This window comes from Palaemon carinicauda, chromosome 21, assembly GCF_036898095.1.
Source record: "Palaemon carinicauda isolate YSFRI2023 chromosome 21, ASM3689809v2, whole genome shotgun sequence".
NCBI lineage: Eukaryota > Metazoa > Arthropoda > Malacostraca > Decapoda > Palaemonidae > Palaemon > Palaemon carinicauda.
In genome coordinates, this window is record NC_090745.1 from 12,541,207 (window position 1) to 12,556,206 (window position 15,000).

Below are 15,000 nucleotides of genomic sequence, written 5' to 3' on the forward strand. Positions count from 1 at the left end.
TTATTGTATAGTGGAGATGTACGTATGCGCACAAAATGACAATGTCATGAACAGCTAAGGAAGGATTCGAGATTTCAGGAAACTGATAACTATCAAGTTGAATTTATTTTATTAATCCAACGCTTCTCCAAAATGAGTGAGATATCATCAGTAAGAGGACACAGACTCGATTCCTGTAAGGGGGATAGAACGGTCTGGGCACAGTTATCTCATTATTCCTCCTAGAAACAAATTGTGAAATAGGTAAAAGTTTGTCTGTCGACTGTGGTGGGTACCTACCTTTGGCTAGAAAATATCCTGAGTCTAGCAACCTCATCCCAAGATAGAAGCTTTTATGCGAAATTCAATGTAATAACTGTGCTTTTGGTGTTTGTGTGTATCGAGGAGAAAAAAAAGGAAAAAAAAAAAAAGATCCTCGCGTGACGCATTGGTCGAAATGTTTTGGTGGCCTATTGGAAATATCCCAACCTGGTGATGTGCTGGGTTGGGGTTCGAGATGCATCGAACCTCGATAGTTTCTTTAGTGTCTGCAATCTCACCATCCTTGTGAGCTAAGGGTAGAGGATTGGGGGTATCCTATATGTCTACCTGCTGAGTCATCAGCAGCCATTGCCTGGTTCTCCTTGGTCTTAACTTTTGAGGAGAGGGGCCGTGGGTGCTGATCATATGTTTATATACTCAGTCTCTAGGGCGTTGTCCTGCTAGGGCATTATCACTGTCCCTTGCTATTCGCAATCCACCTTTAAAAGACTAGGCCTATTTATACGCACAGAATAGGCTTTTGTTGTTGTGAGACGTTTTAGACACGGAAAGAATAGCTGCATATTTAACGAAGGATTTGCAACGAAGACGACACTTTGCGTTTTTATCCTTTCAGCTCTGGTTAATCCCCGAGGATTTCCGTCCAGTTCATTACCCCCTTCCCCAACAGATCTCTACATTCTAAATCCCTTTTAATTTTATAAGATAATATTTTCTGGACTACATTCTTTTATCTCGTAATACCAACAGCGTCGTTGGTATTATGTTTATTTTGACAATGATATATTTTATCCTTAAGAATAATAGGGAGAATATAATGAGGGCGTTCTCTTGACTAACCATCTGCGAGTGTGTCATTCCGTTATTATTATTATTATTATTATTATTATTATTATTATTATTATTGTTGTTGTTGTTGTTGTTGTTGTTATTATTATTGCTATTATTGTTGTCGTTATTTTTATTATTATTGTTATTTTTATTATTATCATTATTGTATTCTTCTTCTTCTTCTTCTTCTTCTTCTTCTTCTTCTTCTTCTTCTTCTTCTTCTTCTTCTTCTTCTTATATTTTTTTGCTTCCCTTAGAAATATCTTCTCCGTAAATGATTTGTTTTGATTTATGCCTGAACCTATATCAAATCCATAACTCATTATCCATTATCTCTTGCCTTATTTCTGATCATCTTATATCTCCTTCTCGGATACTGTTAAAGATTAGGTCAGTTTAAAGGTTGCTCGTGAATGGCAGAGGCAAAGACAATGCCCCGGAGACTGACCATACATACAGTACATAAGAGGAGTGCCCAAACCTCATCTCCACCCAAGTTAGGACCAGGGAGGGGAAGGCAATGGATTCTGATGACTCAGCAGGTAGACCTTTTGGCTCCCCCAAACCCCCCATCTTTGGCTCACAAGGATGGTGAGGCTGCAGACACTGCAAGAAACTATCGAGCTTTAGCGGGTCCTGAATGCCGGTCCAGCAGATCGCCAGGCAGGGACATTTCTAACAAGCTACCACAACTATAATATTTTTAACATGTCTAATGTATCTTCTTCTCGGATAATCTACATAATTAGGACATTTGTCCAATATATCTCATCCTTTGGATGCTGTTACATGATTAGGTTAGTTTTCTAATATATTCCTGACTTGGATGATGTTACATTATTGGGTCAGTTGTCCAATATATCTCCTCCTCGGATATTGTTACATGATTAGGTCAGTTTTCTAATATATTTCCTTCTCGAATGATGTTAGTGATTAGGTCAGTTGTCCAATATATCTCCTCCTCGGATGTTGTTGTTACATAATTGGGTCATTTGCCTGACAACGGAACTTCAAACAACCTCCTACTTTCTTTACCTTGACCTCTATACCTTTTACTGTTCATGTACTTTCGAATGCTCACTACCACACTCTGCCTTGCTGGTGTAAGATCCCATCCCGGAGTTTTAGATTTTGCTCTTATACTCTCTATACAACACAAACCGATTTCTTAATCCTTGACCCTTTTATATGTCAACTTTCATGTTATGAGACCTTAATATTCCCGATTATATTTGCAAACTAATTTTCCCTTCACTCTTCAATAAATATTCATCTTATTGACATTCATCAACTTGCTCTTCTCATTAGAAACTCATTATTTTAAGTGTCAGATTGACTCAGAAGGTGCTCACTTATAAATTCAGAATCTATTTTTGTTTGAGGGAGTTGGTGTTTGAAATATCATTTTGAATTAAATGTGGAGCAGTTTCTTTCCATTTTCTTTTAGATTTGACAAGAGTATTCCTCTGCAAAATCATTGCTCCCTGTACTCATTCATAGTTGATATTCATTATAAGAATTAGTTATTATTATTAAATTTCTTCTTAAAGTTGTTGTTATAGAATAATTCTAATAATTTATGTAATAATAATTTTAATGATTTTGTATATATATATATATATATATATATATATATATATATATATATATATATATATATATATATATATACAGTATATATATATATATATATATATATATATATATATATATATATATGTATATATATAATATATATGTGTATATATATATATATATATATATATATATATATCCATTTTAATAACTTTTAACCCTAGATTTCTTGCTGCAATTGCTCCATAACCTAATTCAAGTATTATAGCGTAATTTCAGACTGTAATCATGGTAGTGAAACACTTTCCATGATGCTAGAAATGTTCCCTGTAATCAAACTTATAAAATGCTACGTATCTCCCATTATAGCATGTCTTCTGAAATAGTAAGTTTAGTGGACATTATAATTCAATTAATTACTTAGTTTAACGACTGTAGTGTGAATAAGAAAAGCAACAGGTGGTTCCATTCAGAGGATGCAGCTCCTTTTCAAATTCCAATGTGGCAATCTTTATATTTTAAGTCTCAGGTAGAGAGAGCACACCTCTGTTAGTCGTTTCCGTCGTTGCATAACGTCGAAACTCCCATCGAGTTGATTCCCATTTACACCTTAACGTCGCAAATTAGCGTTGATTAAAGGCCATTTGTAGCTTAAAATCCAATCGCTTCAAGTGTCATAAAACTTTCATGTTTTCTATCATTAGTGGCTTTGCGTCAGATGCTTATGTAAAGATATGAGCTTAAAACCAGCCTTGTTTTATTGTATTCTATTTATCAGATCACAGATGAGATGGGAATTTCAGTTTGACACATTTTTCTTATAATTCTCATAGTGCGGTTTGCTTTGAGGCAACCACATAAATATGGCAGGTTAACAAATCCTTTGGATATTCATTGAAGTCTGGAAAGCGGATAAAAATAATTATTTTTAGAATTGCAGTTTTAGTTTATTGTTTTCGAGATATGAATGGTCTTTGAAAGCAAACAATGAAACGGTGCAACCAATGGAATGGGTAGTAAAAATAACAAGTCCTTGAAATCACATCCGGTCAGATTAAAAAAAAAAAAAAAAAAAAAACATTAAAGCAAAATATTGTATATAAACAAAATTAATTCAGTGCTGTATTTTGAAATAGAATGGGTCGAGGAACAAAGGCAAACTTTAGTTATAAGTCTCTTTTTTTACCATACTGTAAATGCCAATGAATATTTAATATTCTGGAACTTTTGTTTAAATAACTTGTCCTTCAATATTAATGCATTCAGAACAATAGTAATAAGACAAATTACTTGCATGTCCTTCCTTTAGTTGTTGATTTAAGTATGAAGCATATTTGCAGACAACTGGTGAAAAGGTCGTAAGCCACCGCACACATTTCAATTATGGAGAACTGGTTTTCTCCAAATATCCCGGAAGTCAAAACCTTTTTTTTTTTTTTTTTTATCGAATGTAAAGTCATATGGGCCCTCTCTTTCATATACTGTAACATGTACAGTTTGCTGCAGGAATTCCTGGCACACCTCGTTCTGAGGAAGTGCACCTAATCCTACCCTTACTGCGCGGCGAGTTCTGGTGTTTAGCTACGCATACCTCATGTTTGATTACTCCCCGCGAAGCAAGGATGTCAAAGGGTGCACTAATTCAGAGTGAGGTGTGCCAGGAACTCCTGTATTTTTCCCTTTCCAGTAATCTAGGTAATGACTTGCTATCTAACCCTGAGCTTTCCAGGATCACTCAATCTATCCTCTATAGATTTCTTCTTAGCTATTGAATCCTGTCGCTATCCTATTAGAAGAAATATACCTTTAGTTGGACAGTTGGACACAGGAATTCCTGATACACCTCGCTCTGTAGACGTGCACCCAGTCACACCATTGCTGTTCTGTGAGTTCCTATGTTTTGCCCCACCCACTACCTGTGACAAGATGCACTTCTTCGGAGCCAGGTGTACCAGTGACTCCTGTGTCCAACTGTAATTGTTTTGTTCAACAATCCAACTGTTCAACCATACCCATTTAAATCTATTTCATTTTGTTTAGATGGTCTGTGTCCAGATTGTCAGACAGGCTTTTTACACCCTTAAATACCTCGCTACACTTAAGGTTTCCTTATAAGAAAGAACGCGTACTGTACAGGCCTATGGCCTCCTTGATAAAGACCAGCATCCGATCTACCGCGCTCTGCCCCTTTGCACATAATGTCATGACGCCAGAGAAGATTAAAGCGGTAATTTAACCAGGCAGTTTTTTTTATACATATATTTTAGTCTCTGTTTAGCTGAGCTCAAGTGTTGGGATCATCTGCCATAAGGTAGTTGTTTAAAACCTATCTGGCCACATTGTCTCACATTTTCTCTTCAGGATCAAGGACTTTTGCTGACCAATTACTGACAAATTACCAATCATTGGAATTCTCGTGTATATATATATATATATATATATATATATATATCCTAATTGTTATGAACTTTCATTCTTTCTCAAGTACCCTTTCCCATTCCTTGTTCGAGCTTGAAGAATATTTAGTTATATATTGGTACTGATATCATCTTCTCAATATAATAAAGAGCAAGCTCTCTCTCTCTCTCTCTCTCTCTCTCTCTCTCTCTCTCTCTCTATATATATATATATATATATATATATATGTATATATACATTTATATATATATATATATATATATATATATTTCCGGTCATGCACAGCTTGGCCCTTCCCTCGGTAGGGAAGAGAGGAAGTAGTCATACTCTGGTGAGAGAGGGGCACTTGTGCGTGTGTGCTCCTCTCTAAATATTTAGCCATAAATTTTGACGGGTCATGTACACTAGTACTATATATATATATATATATATACCGTCAAAATTATTAAAATGTTATATACTGTTACATACATAATGTTGTTCTTAATTATTGAGAGCAGATAAGATGGACTGGTCCCCAGCTTGATGACAGTATATGTTAACATTTAGGTCATTATAGGTATGGTGTCGTTGTTACACACTTGAATATTACACTGATGTGTCTTGCGTTTCATTCTATGGAGGCTTTTCAAATAAAGTTATCTTGACTTCTCTTTCTGTGCATTATGAAAATATTCTCTTCAATAGTACAGAATTTTATTTCATTCAGAGGTCTGTTATATCTAATTTTATGGTATCACAGATCTCCTAGTCCTTTTGTTGGTAAAGGGACAACGCTAAAGAAGTTTAGTAAATTAGTAAAAAAAAGTATACAAAGAGAAAAGGAATTATTAGATAAGACCTTTCTAATTTTCATCGTTGATGTAATTTAGTAAATTAGTAAAAAAGGATAAAAAGTGAAAAGATATTAATAGATAAGTCTTTTCTAATTTTCCTTGCTGTTTATCTCAAACTCCAAGACAACGTTCTCTTTAAGAATGCTCCTCGACAATGCTGGAATATGCAGTAGCTTCCATAACAATAGGAATAGACGGTCATTTTCATCTTCCAAGGAGTATGTGGAGTTTGTCTTGTCTGTCTGTCTGTCTGTATGTCTTATCGAATGTTACTTTCCTTTTCCCATTCTCTTTTCTCTGAATACGTCAGCTACGCTGTTCTATCTTTCCTTGTTTCCTTTCCACACTGCTATTTTCCAAGTTGGAGCCCTTGGGCATAATTTATAGCACTCTGCTTTTCCAACTAGAATTGTAGCTTAGCTAGTAATAATGATGATAATAGAAAGTCCTTATAAACTCTTCCCGGTACTTTTATCATAAACTCTTATTTTATCTCTACTTTTATACTGGAAGGATTGACATTTTTTATCTCTTGGGGCTGTTAAGTCTTTAGGGGATACTTAAGAGTGCTTTTGGTTTTACAAATATGCTCAAGATGGCTTTGGTCACTCTTAAAAGGGGCTTTGATGCTGTTGTTTGAAGTTTATTCATAAAGCTTTACTTTCTTTATAGACGGAAACGGGGTCTATCAGATTAGATTTATGTTTTGTACCATTGATGGTAAAAGTATTGACACGTAATTACACTGGAATTAATATTTGTAAATTTTATGGCGGTAATTGCTGTGTCTCATAAAATTCTTTATTGTTATTGTTGTTATGGACTCAGATTGGGAGAGCTCACAGTTAAAGATTTTTGGTGTCTTTGATTTTGATGTTGATGAAGAAGTATTTGTTAGATAATTAGAGCATTTGATGTTTATTACTTTGAAGCGTATTGCGTAAATGTCGCGTTTTTACCATTTGGGAAAGTTTTTCACGAAGAAGCGTATCTGTCATTGGTAAAGCGTTCCTTGAATCTTAAAAATAGGAAATCACAATTGATTGTCCGTGAACGACGCGAAAAGTTTCTGTTGTAATCAGAGTATAAAGAAACAATTACGGCTTGCGTCGATGGAATTGCTTCTGCAGGATTATGAAGAAGTGCTTATATAATGTTAGATAGTTGACGCTGTTCGAGTTTCGAACTGAGCTTAAAGAGAACTTTAATATTTTCTCACTAGGTTTCATAAAAGAAATATTTTTTTTTTCTACGAAACTAGGAAAGCTTATATTGCCAGGTATTTTTAGGCTAACTTACTATGATTATATGCTTTACACACTTGTATAAACGAAAATGAGGTCGTCATAATTGGATTATGACATTTAGAAACTTTTATTAAAACACATTTTGATGAATACGTTATGGTCAGTCTAAACATATTTTGGAAGACTGAAAGTTATTGCGTCACAGTTTTGGTTATATAGATTAGTTACTTTGGTACTGAAAATTTATGGTCTTTATAAGGTATTTCACACATAAAAACAGCTGAATTTTTATTTATAAATTTATAGATATAGGTAGGAATATTAGCGTTTAATGAAAGATCACAATGCAGTTATGAATTTTATAGAAGGAAAATATGTTTTTTTATTTTATAGAAAGAAAATATAATGTTTTTTGCTTCAGTGAGTACATGTCGGGCATATCTCCATCTGAGAGAGAGAGAGAGAGAGAGAGAGAGAGAGAGAGAGACTCACGCACCGTCACAAACCATAGCATGAAAATGAATTCTTCCGGATCCTTTTATATACCATCTTTCGTAATAAACGGTGACGTTGCAAACTTTTTTGCAATTTTAAACGTTTTTTTAATTTGCCTTTTTCTGCTTGGGTTATCAAATGGTTCTCTCTCTCTCTCTCTCTCTCTCTCTCTCTCTCTCTCTCTCTCTCTCTCGTTGCATAACAGGCTTTTCGTAATTGATTTTTGTTTGATAATTTATTTAGAAAGTTGTTTATCAAGTGAAGAGTACTCTTGACTTTATCAAATGACTTATTAGTCAATAATGACCTCCTTTCAAGTAACAGCTTTTTTTAATTTATGAAGAATATTATTAGCTGGAGAGGATAATTAGGTTATGGTATTAATATATGAACACTAATGACCTCCGGGAATAGACTCCAGTATTTTCTTCGTAGTTAAGATAATGGCCGTTCAATTATTTGTTATTTTTATAGGGTTAGTTGTGAAGAGTGATCATGGAGTATCAAGTTCTCTCTCTCTCTCTCTCTCTCTCTCTCTCTCTCTCTCTCTGAGTTGTATTTGTATGCCGGTGAAGTGAACACTTGTGCGTCCCTAAAAATATCCTGATTTAACGCGGATAACAAAAAGGCTATCGAGTGAAATATAGCTACAAGTTTTCGTGAATAGTCGGTGAATAGTTTGAGGGCAGAAAAGTGAGATAAATCGTCGGCATAGGATAGTTATCTTGTGAATTAATAAAAATCTGACCAAGATGGCATTGTATAACACAGGCAACTCGTGGAGAGATATCGCTGGAGTCAGCAAAGGCAAATTTCATGAGTTGGCGAAACAGGAGCTCGACCGATTGACGACAGATGTCACTAACAACTCCAACCAGTGTGACGGAAAAATATTCGCAGACATATTGAAACAATATGATCCAATAGACTGGAACAAATCTGCGGAAAACATCAGTAAAATAATTGAAGAAATTCCAAAGAAAATCCAAGTGTTAAAGAGACTTATAAAGAAAGTCTACATCAATCAACACATTCCATCAAAGAACAATAACAAGTCCAATATGGTAAATATGCTGATTGATGCATTGGGAAAAAGAATGCCAAAATGGTGTAATACATGTAAGATATGGTATTCCATTAATAATCCTCAACAACTGATTAGAAAATGTAATGCCTGTAATGTTCCAACACACCCCACATGTGCTGAAATACAGCAAAAAATAAAAAATAGAGACACAAAGGTATTCTGCTCAACATGCTTAGTCTGGATAGAAAATATAATTAAGTCGAGACTAAAGCTGCAATTAGTTGAAGAAGAAGAAGAAGAAGAAGAAGAGAAAAATGAACAAGACATGTGTAAGGATGCAGAGGAAATCATTGATATAACTTATGATGCCATCCAACAACATACTTATGAAGAAATAAATTATCAGATGGAAACAAATAATAGACCCAAGAGACTCTACCCGGACCTACATACTTTTAGGGAAGAGCAAGAACAAGAAAAAAAAGAAAAGAAAGATATAGTCTGTAATAGGCTGAAAAGAGGGAATTGCAAATTTGGCGAAAGATGCTACTACAAGCATCCAAAGATATGCCATAATTATGAAATATATGGTAAATGTGCGTATTTAGACGGATATGGAGACGAATGCAGAGATCTCCATCCAAAAATATGCAAAACCCTAAAAGAAGGAAAAGGATGCAGTTTCAACAAAAAATGTCGATATATGCATCCTGCAACTATGAATGAGAGTAAGAAAACTCAGCAAACTGAAAAGAAAAACAAAAATGAAACAAAAAAAGAAACAAAAAAGCAGACAGCGTATATACCGCACTATGCACCAAAAAAGGCCTTTCAACCTAAAGCTCCACAAATAGAGCCCAACTACCAAGAATGCATATATAATGCCAGGGGTTGGTGCAGATATGGAGATAATTGCAGGTTTACACACAAAAATAAGTATGAAGGCGAAAGAACAAATATTATGGAAAAGTTGGATTTTTTAATGGCAGAATTCCGAGAAATGAAGAAAAGAACATCATATCAGAACAGGAAGGAAGCATGGGAGAATCCATATTATTACCAATATTAAATAATGGAAATGAGACACAAACCATAATAGTGATGAATGCACAGGGTTTAGTCACGAGTAACTCTAAAAGGAAAATAGAGTTCCTAGAAGAACTAACCCAAATTGAAAAAATAGATATATTAAATATAAGTGAAACATGGTATTCCCAAGAGACTGGCAGTGATGACCAGATAAAGGGTTTCCAAACTTATAGATCAGACAGAAAAAAATAGGAATCAAGGGGGAACCGCAATATATGGAAGAGACATAAATCAAGGAAAAGTCTGTGAAAAATACAGCAACACAGAATGTGAATTGATTGCGGTAGAATTTGAATTTGAAAAACTAGTGAATATTGTAGTTTACAGACCCCCAAATACTAAGGAGTTTGACATAATAATAGAAAAAATAGATGATATATGTAGAAACCATAAAGACTGGAATATACTCCTATCCGGAGATTTTAACTTTCCTTTCGTGGATTGGAAAGAACGGATAGAAGAAAGTGGTTGTATGTATACATATAAAAAAGAGAGTAATAGTAGCGCAGAAGATAAGAGGCAATTTGAAAAGCTTCAAGATATGCTATTAGAACATAATATGCAACAAATAAACCACATTCCAACAAGAAAGGAAAATGTCCTAGATCTAGTATTTGTGAATGAGGTGAATTATGTTAAAGAAATAATAGTGTATAACACGGGAATTTCAGACCACAATGTCATAGAATTGATAGTTCATTCCAAAGCAAGTGATCACAGAATTAATAAAAGCACAAAACTTTGGGAAGGATATGGAAAATATAACTTTTACAGTAAGAATATAAAATGGTCAGAAATAAATGAAGAACTGAATAAAGAATGGAAAAATGTATTTATAAGTGATAATATACAGGTAAATACGGATATACTGTACAAAATACTGGAGAAAATTGTTGAAAAATATGTACCGAAAAAAAAACAATAAACAAAAGACGTGCATACCAAGAGACAGAAGGATCTTATTTCAGAAAATTAAAAAGTGGAAGAAAAATCTTGCAAAAGAAAAAAATGTGTGGAAAATGAGGGAAATAAAATGTAAGATAGAAAATGCAGAACAAAAGATTATGCAGTCGAAAGAAAATGAAAAAAGGACTTAGAAGAAAGGACACTTCAAAATATAAAAAGAAACCCCAAAGTACTTTACTCCTATGCAAAAAAGATGAATAAAAGGAGAATGGAAATAGGCCCTCTAAGAATTGAAGGACGGCTAACGAATGAAAAAAAGGAAATATGCAACATATTAGCAGAAAAATATAAGAGTGAGTTCACGCCAAGAATTGCGAATGAGAATAATGAAACAGAAATGAGAGAAGAAAATGTTGAATATCTAACGGATATAGATATTAATGAAGCAGATATTGTCACGGCTATAAACGAAATTAAAAATGGATCGGCAGCCGGACCAGATGGAGTTCCAGCGATTTTGTTAAAAAAAACTGCAAACACTATCGCGAAGCCACTTGCAATACTGCTAAGACAGAGTATAGATATGAACGAGATATATGTTAAACATAAATTAGCTTATATAACCCCTATCTTCAAAAGTGGATCAAGACTAGAGGCAAGCAATTATAGACCTGTTAGTCTAACATCACATATTATGAAAGTGTATGAGAGGGTAATAAAAAAGAAAATAATGAACCATTTGGTCAAAAATAATTTGTTTAATATGGGTCAACACGGTTTCGTACCTGGAAAAAGTACACAGACCCAACTGATAGCTCACTATGAAAACATATACAATAATATGATAAATGAAAAAAGACACAGATGTGATCTATCTAGATTTTGCAAAAGCCTTTGACAAGGGTAGACCATAACATATTGAGAGAAAAAAATGAGAAAGCATAATATTGTGGGAAAGATAGGAAAATGGGTAAAAGAATTCCTGCAAAACAGAAACAGATAGTGGTTGCAAAGGACGAGAAATCAGATGAAGCCCCAGGTAATATCTGGTGTGCCCCAAGGTACGGTATTAGCTGCACTGCTATTTGTTATTATGATCTCAGACATAGACTGTGATGTTGAAAACTCCGTAGTGAGAAGTTTCGCCGATGACACAAGAATAAGTAGAGAAATTACTTGTGATGAAGATAGGAACTCACTACAAAGAGATCTAAACAAAATATATGAATGGGCGGAGATAAATAGGATGGTATTTAACTCCGATAAATTCGAATCAATAAATTATGGAAACAGAGAAGGAATGGTGTATGCATACAAGGGACCTAATAATGAGACAATCACAAACAAGGAAGCAATTAAAGACCTTGGTGTAATTTTAAATAGGAATATGTTATGCAACGACCAAATAGCAACACTGTTAGCTAAATGTAAAGCAAAAATGGGAATGTTATTCAGACACTTTAAAACAAGAAAAGCTGAACACAGGATTATGCTTTACAAAACTTATGTGCGTAGTACACTCGAGTACTGCAATGTGATATGGTACCCACACTACCAAAAGGATATTGCGCAAATAGAGAGTGTACAAAGGTCCTATACTGCTAGAATAGAAGAAGTTAAGGACCTTGATTACTGGGAAAGACTGCAATTTTTAAAACTATACAGTCTAGAAAGGAGAAGAGAACGCTACATGATAATACAAGCATGGAAGCAAATAGAAGGAATTGCTGAAAACATCATGGAGCTTAAAGTATCAGAAAGAGCAAGCCGAGGTAGATTAATACGTACCAAAAAGCATTCCAGGTAAACTGAGAAAGGCGCACAGGACATTAATCCACTACGCACCAGCATCGATAATGCAGCGACTATTTAATGTGCTGCCAGCTCATCTAAGAAAACATATCAGGAGTGAGCGTAGATGCGTTTAAAAAGCAGCTCGATAAATACCTAAGATGCATCCCAGACCATCCAAGACTGGAAGATGCAAAATACACCGGAAGATGTATTAGCAACTCTCTGGTGGATATACGAGGTGCCTCACACTGAGGGACCTGGGGGAACCCAAAAAAAAAAAAAAAAAAAAATAAGGTAAGGCTCTCTCTCTCTCTCTCTCTCTCTCTCTCTCTCACGTATGTATATAATATATATATATATGTGCGTGTGTGTGTGTATGTGTATATATATATATATATATATATCCCTTTCTGAGTGAGGATACTTTAGCGTAGTGAAAAGGTTTGCGTATCGCCATGATCAGCATAGCTGTACTAGTCAGGGTCAGCCAAGTATGGTTGGTTACTGTGAGCGATCAGACGAAAATCTCCCACCATCACCAATCCGCATGGTGATGAAAGCTTGGGGCAAGCCCTAGACATGGATATATATATATATATATATATATATATATTATATATAAATTATATATATATGTATATATATTATATATTATATATATATATAGATGTATATTTGCATAGTACATAAATATAATTTTAATGCCATGGTTAATGCCTAAACGTATTCCTGAAGAAAATAACCCCCCTTCCAGTGGTTTGAGAAATTTCCATAAGAATTGTAGGGAAAGAAGACTAAAATATTCCTCTATTTATTCAGGATTTGAAAGATGATATTATCAGCGACTTCCTCATTTGCAAATGGAGTTGTTTTGTGGGAAAATTATGTGTTCAATTAAAGACAATTACAGATACCATTATCACTGATTTTCGTTTCTCTAGATGTTTTACTGTTTTTTTAATAATGTTATCAAAAACTTTAGATTTTGGTATTCAACTACTGACTATTTTATATACGGAAACGAAGAAATATATTCTACGAAAAGAATGTGTTTAAATTATTATTATTATTATTATTATTATTATTGTTGTTGTTTGTTGTTGTTGTTGTTGTTGTTGTTGTTGTTATTAGATTTTCATGAAGGTCGAAGTCTTTGTGTCTCCCTCACTGCAATTTAGGCATCATTTAAGAGGCTTTATGAAAGATTAATCTCGTATTCGGGGTAATTCTTTTCTTGGTCTGGAAACACCCGTCAAGCCACTTCTTCCCTCGGGTCAGTCAATGCTTAGGATTTTCTCATGCTTCCGTTTTTCCTAAATTATTATTTTTTTTTGGTCCTTTATAGCCCTCTTCTCTCTATTCATCTAAAGGTAGGACTCAAGCTTTTTCATCCCCCCTCCCCATTTATTTTTTCAACATTCCCGGTCTATCAACTTACTAGATTCTAAAACCAATACAACAACAAATGCAGCTATTTCTAGTGCATTGCGGGACAAACGACTTAGACATGTCCCTTATTCATGTCTGGTGTTTGGCCATTTTACCACCCTGTTCATTGCAGATTGGTGGTGGTGGGAGACTTTAGCAAACCAACCTAGTAAGGGTGGTACAACTAGTGCAGCTTTGCTGATCATGGCGATAAACAAACCCTTTCACTGCGTTAAGGTATCCCCACTTAAAAAGGGAAAAATCAATGCACAGAACATTAAATACTCCCTCTTGGGAAGCTTTGTGAGAATCAAAAATAAGTATCAGGTTTTAGAGGCTCACAAAAAGGGTAGAGGTTACTGTCAAGGGGTCCACACTAAGCTCCTTGTAATTACTCCTCGATAAAGTCCCCTCTTGTTTGCACGGACTGCAATATTGCAGGAACACGTGCCTTGCCATGTTGCCAGTTAATCAGTCAATGATACTAACATTCATTAGGCAATAGTTGTATGCAACGTCAAATGACTTGATCGTAATGCAATTTTTCGACAACCATTCTTTTTGCTGTGACAAAATTCATTGCTTCATACAGATTATCATTTTCGAAAAAAAAATCTAAAAAAAAAAATTGCACCAAAAACTTGTTGTTATTCATTTATTTTATTTTTATTTGGTTAACCATGGGTTTTAGTTCTATTTTTTAATCGTTTTATAATTCTAAATGCAATGCGTGCTTTCAAATTGCTTCTTTTGTTTCTTGTTTAAAGTAAATAAACAATATGGTATTTGTATTTGTTTTGTTAGGGAGTGCAAGAAATTTTTTGAGTGGGTAAAGATCGAACAACCGAGAGAGAGAGAGAGAGAGAGAGAGAGAGAGAGAGAGAGAGAGAGAGAGAGAGAGAGAGAGAAATATATATGTATTGCAACTTGTGTAATCTCTCTCTCTCTCTCTCTCTCTCTCTCTCTCTCTCTCTCTCTCTCTCTCTCTGTTGTGGTACCCTGTTGGGAACGTTCCTGCATGGCAATTTGTAGGACGGAAATTTAATAGCCGCTCAAGCTCGATAGTTTCTAGTAGTTTCTGCAACCTCACCAT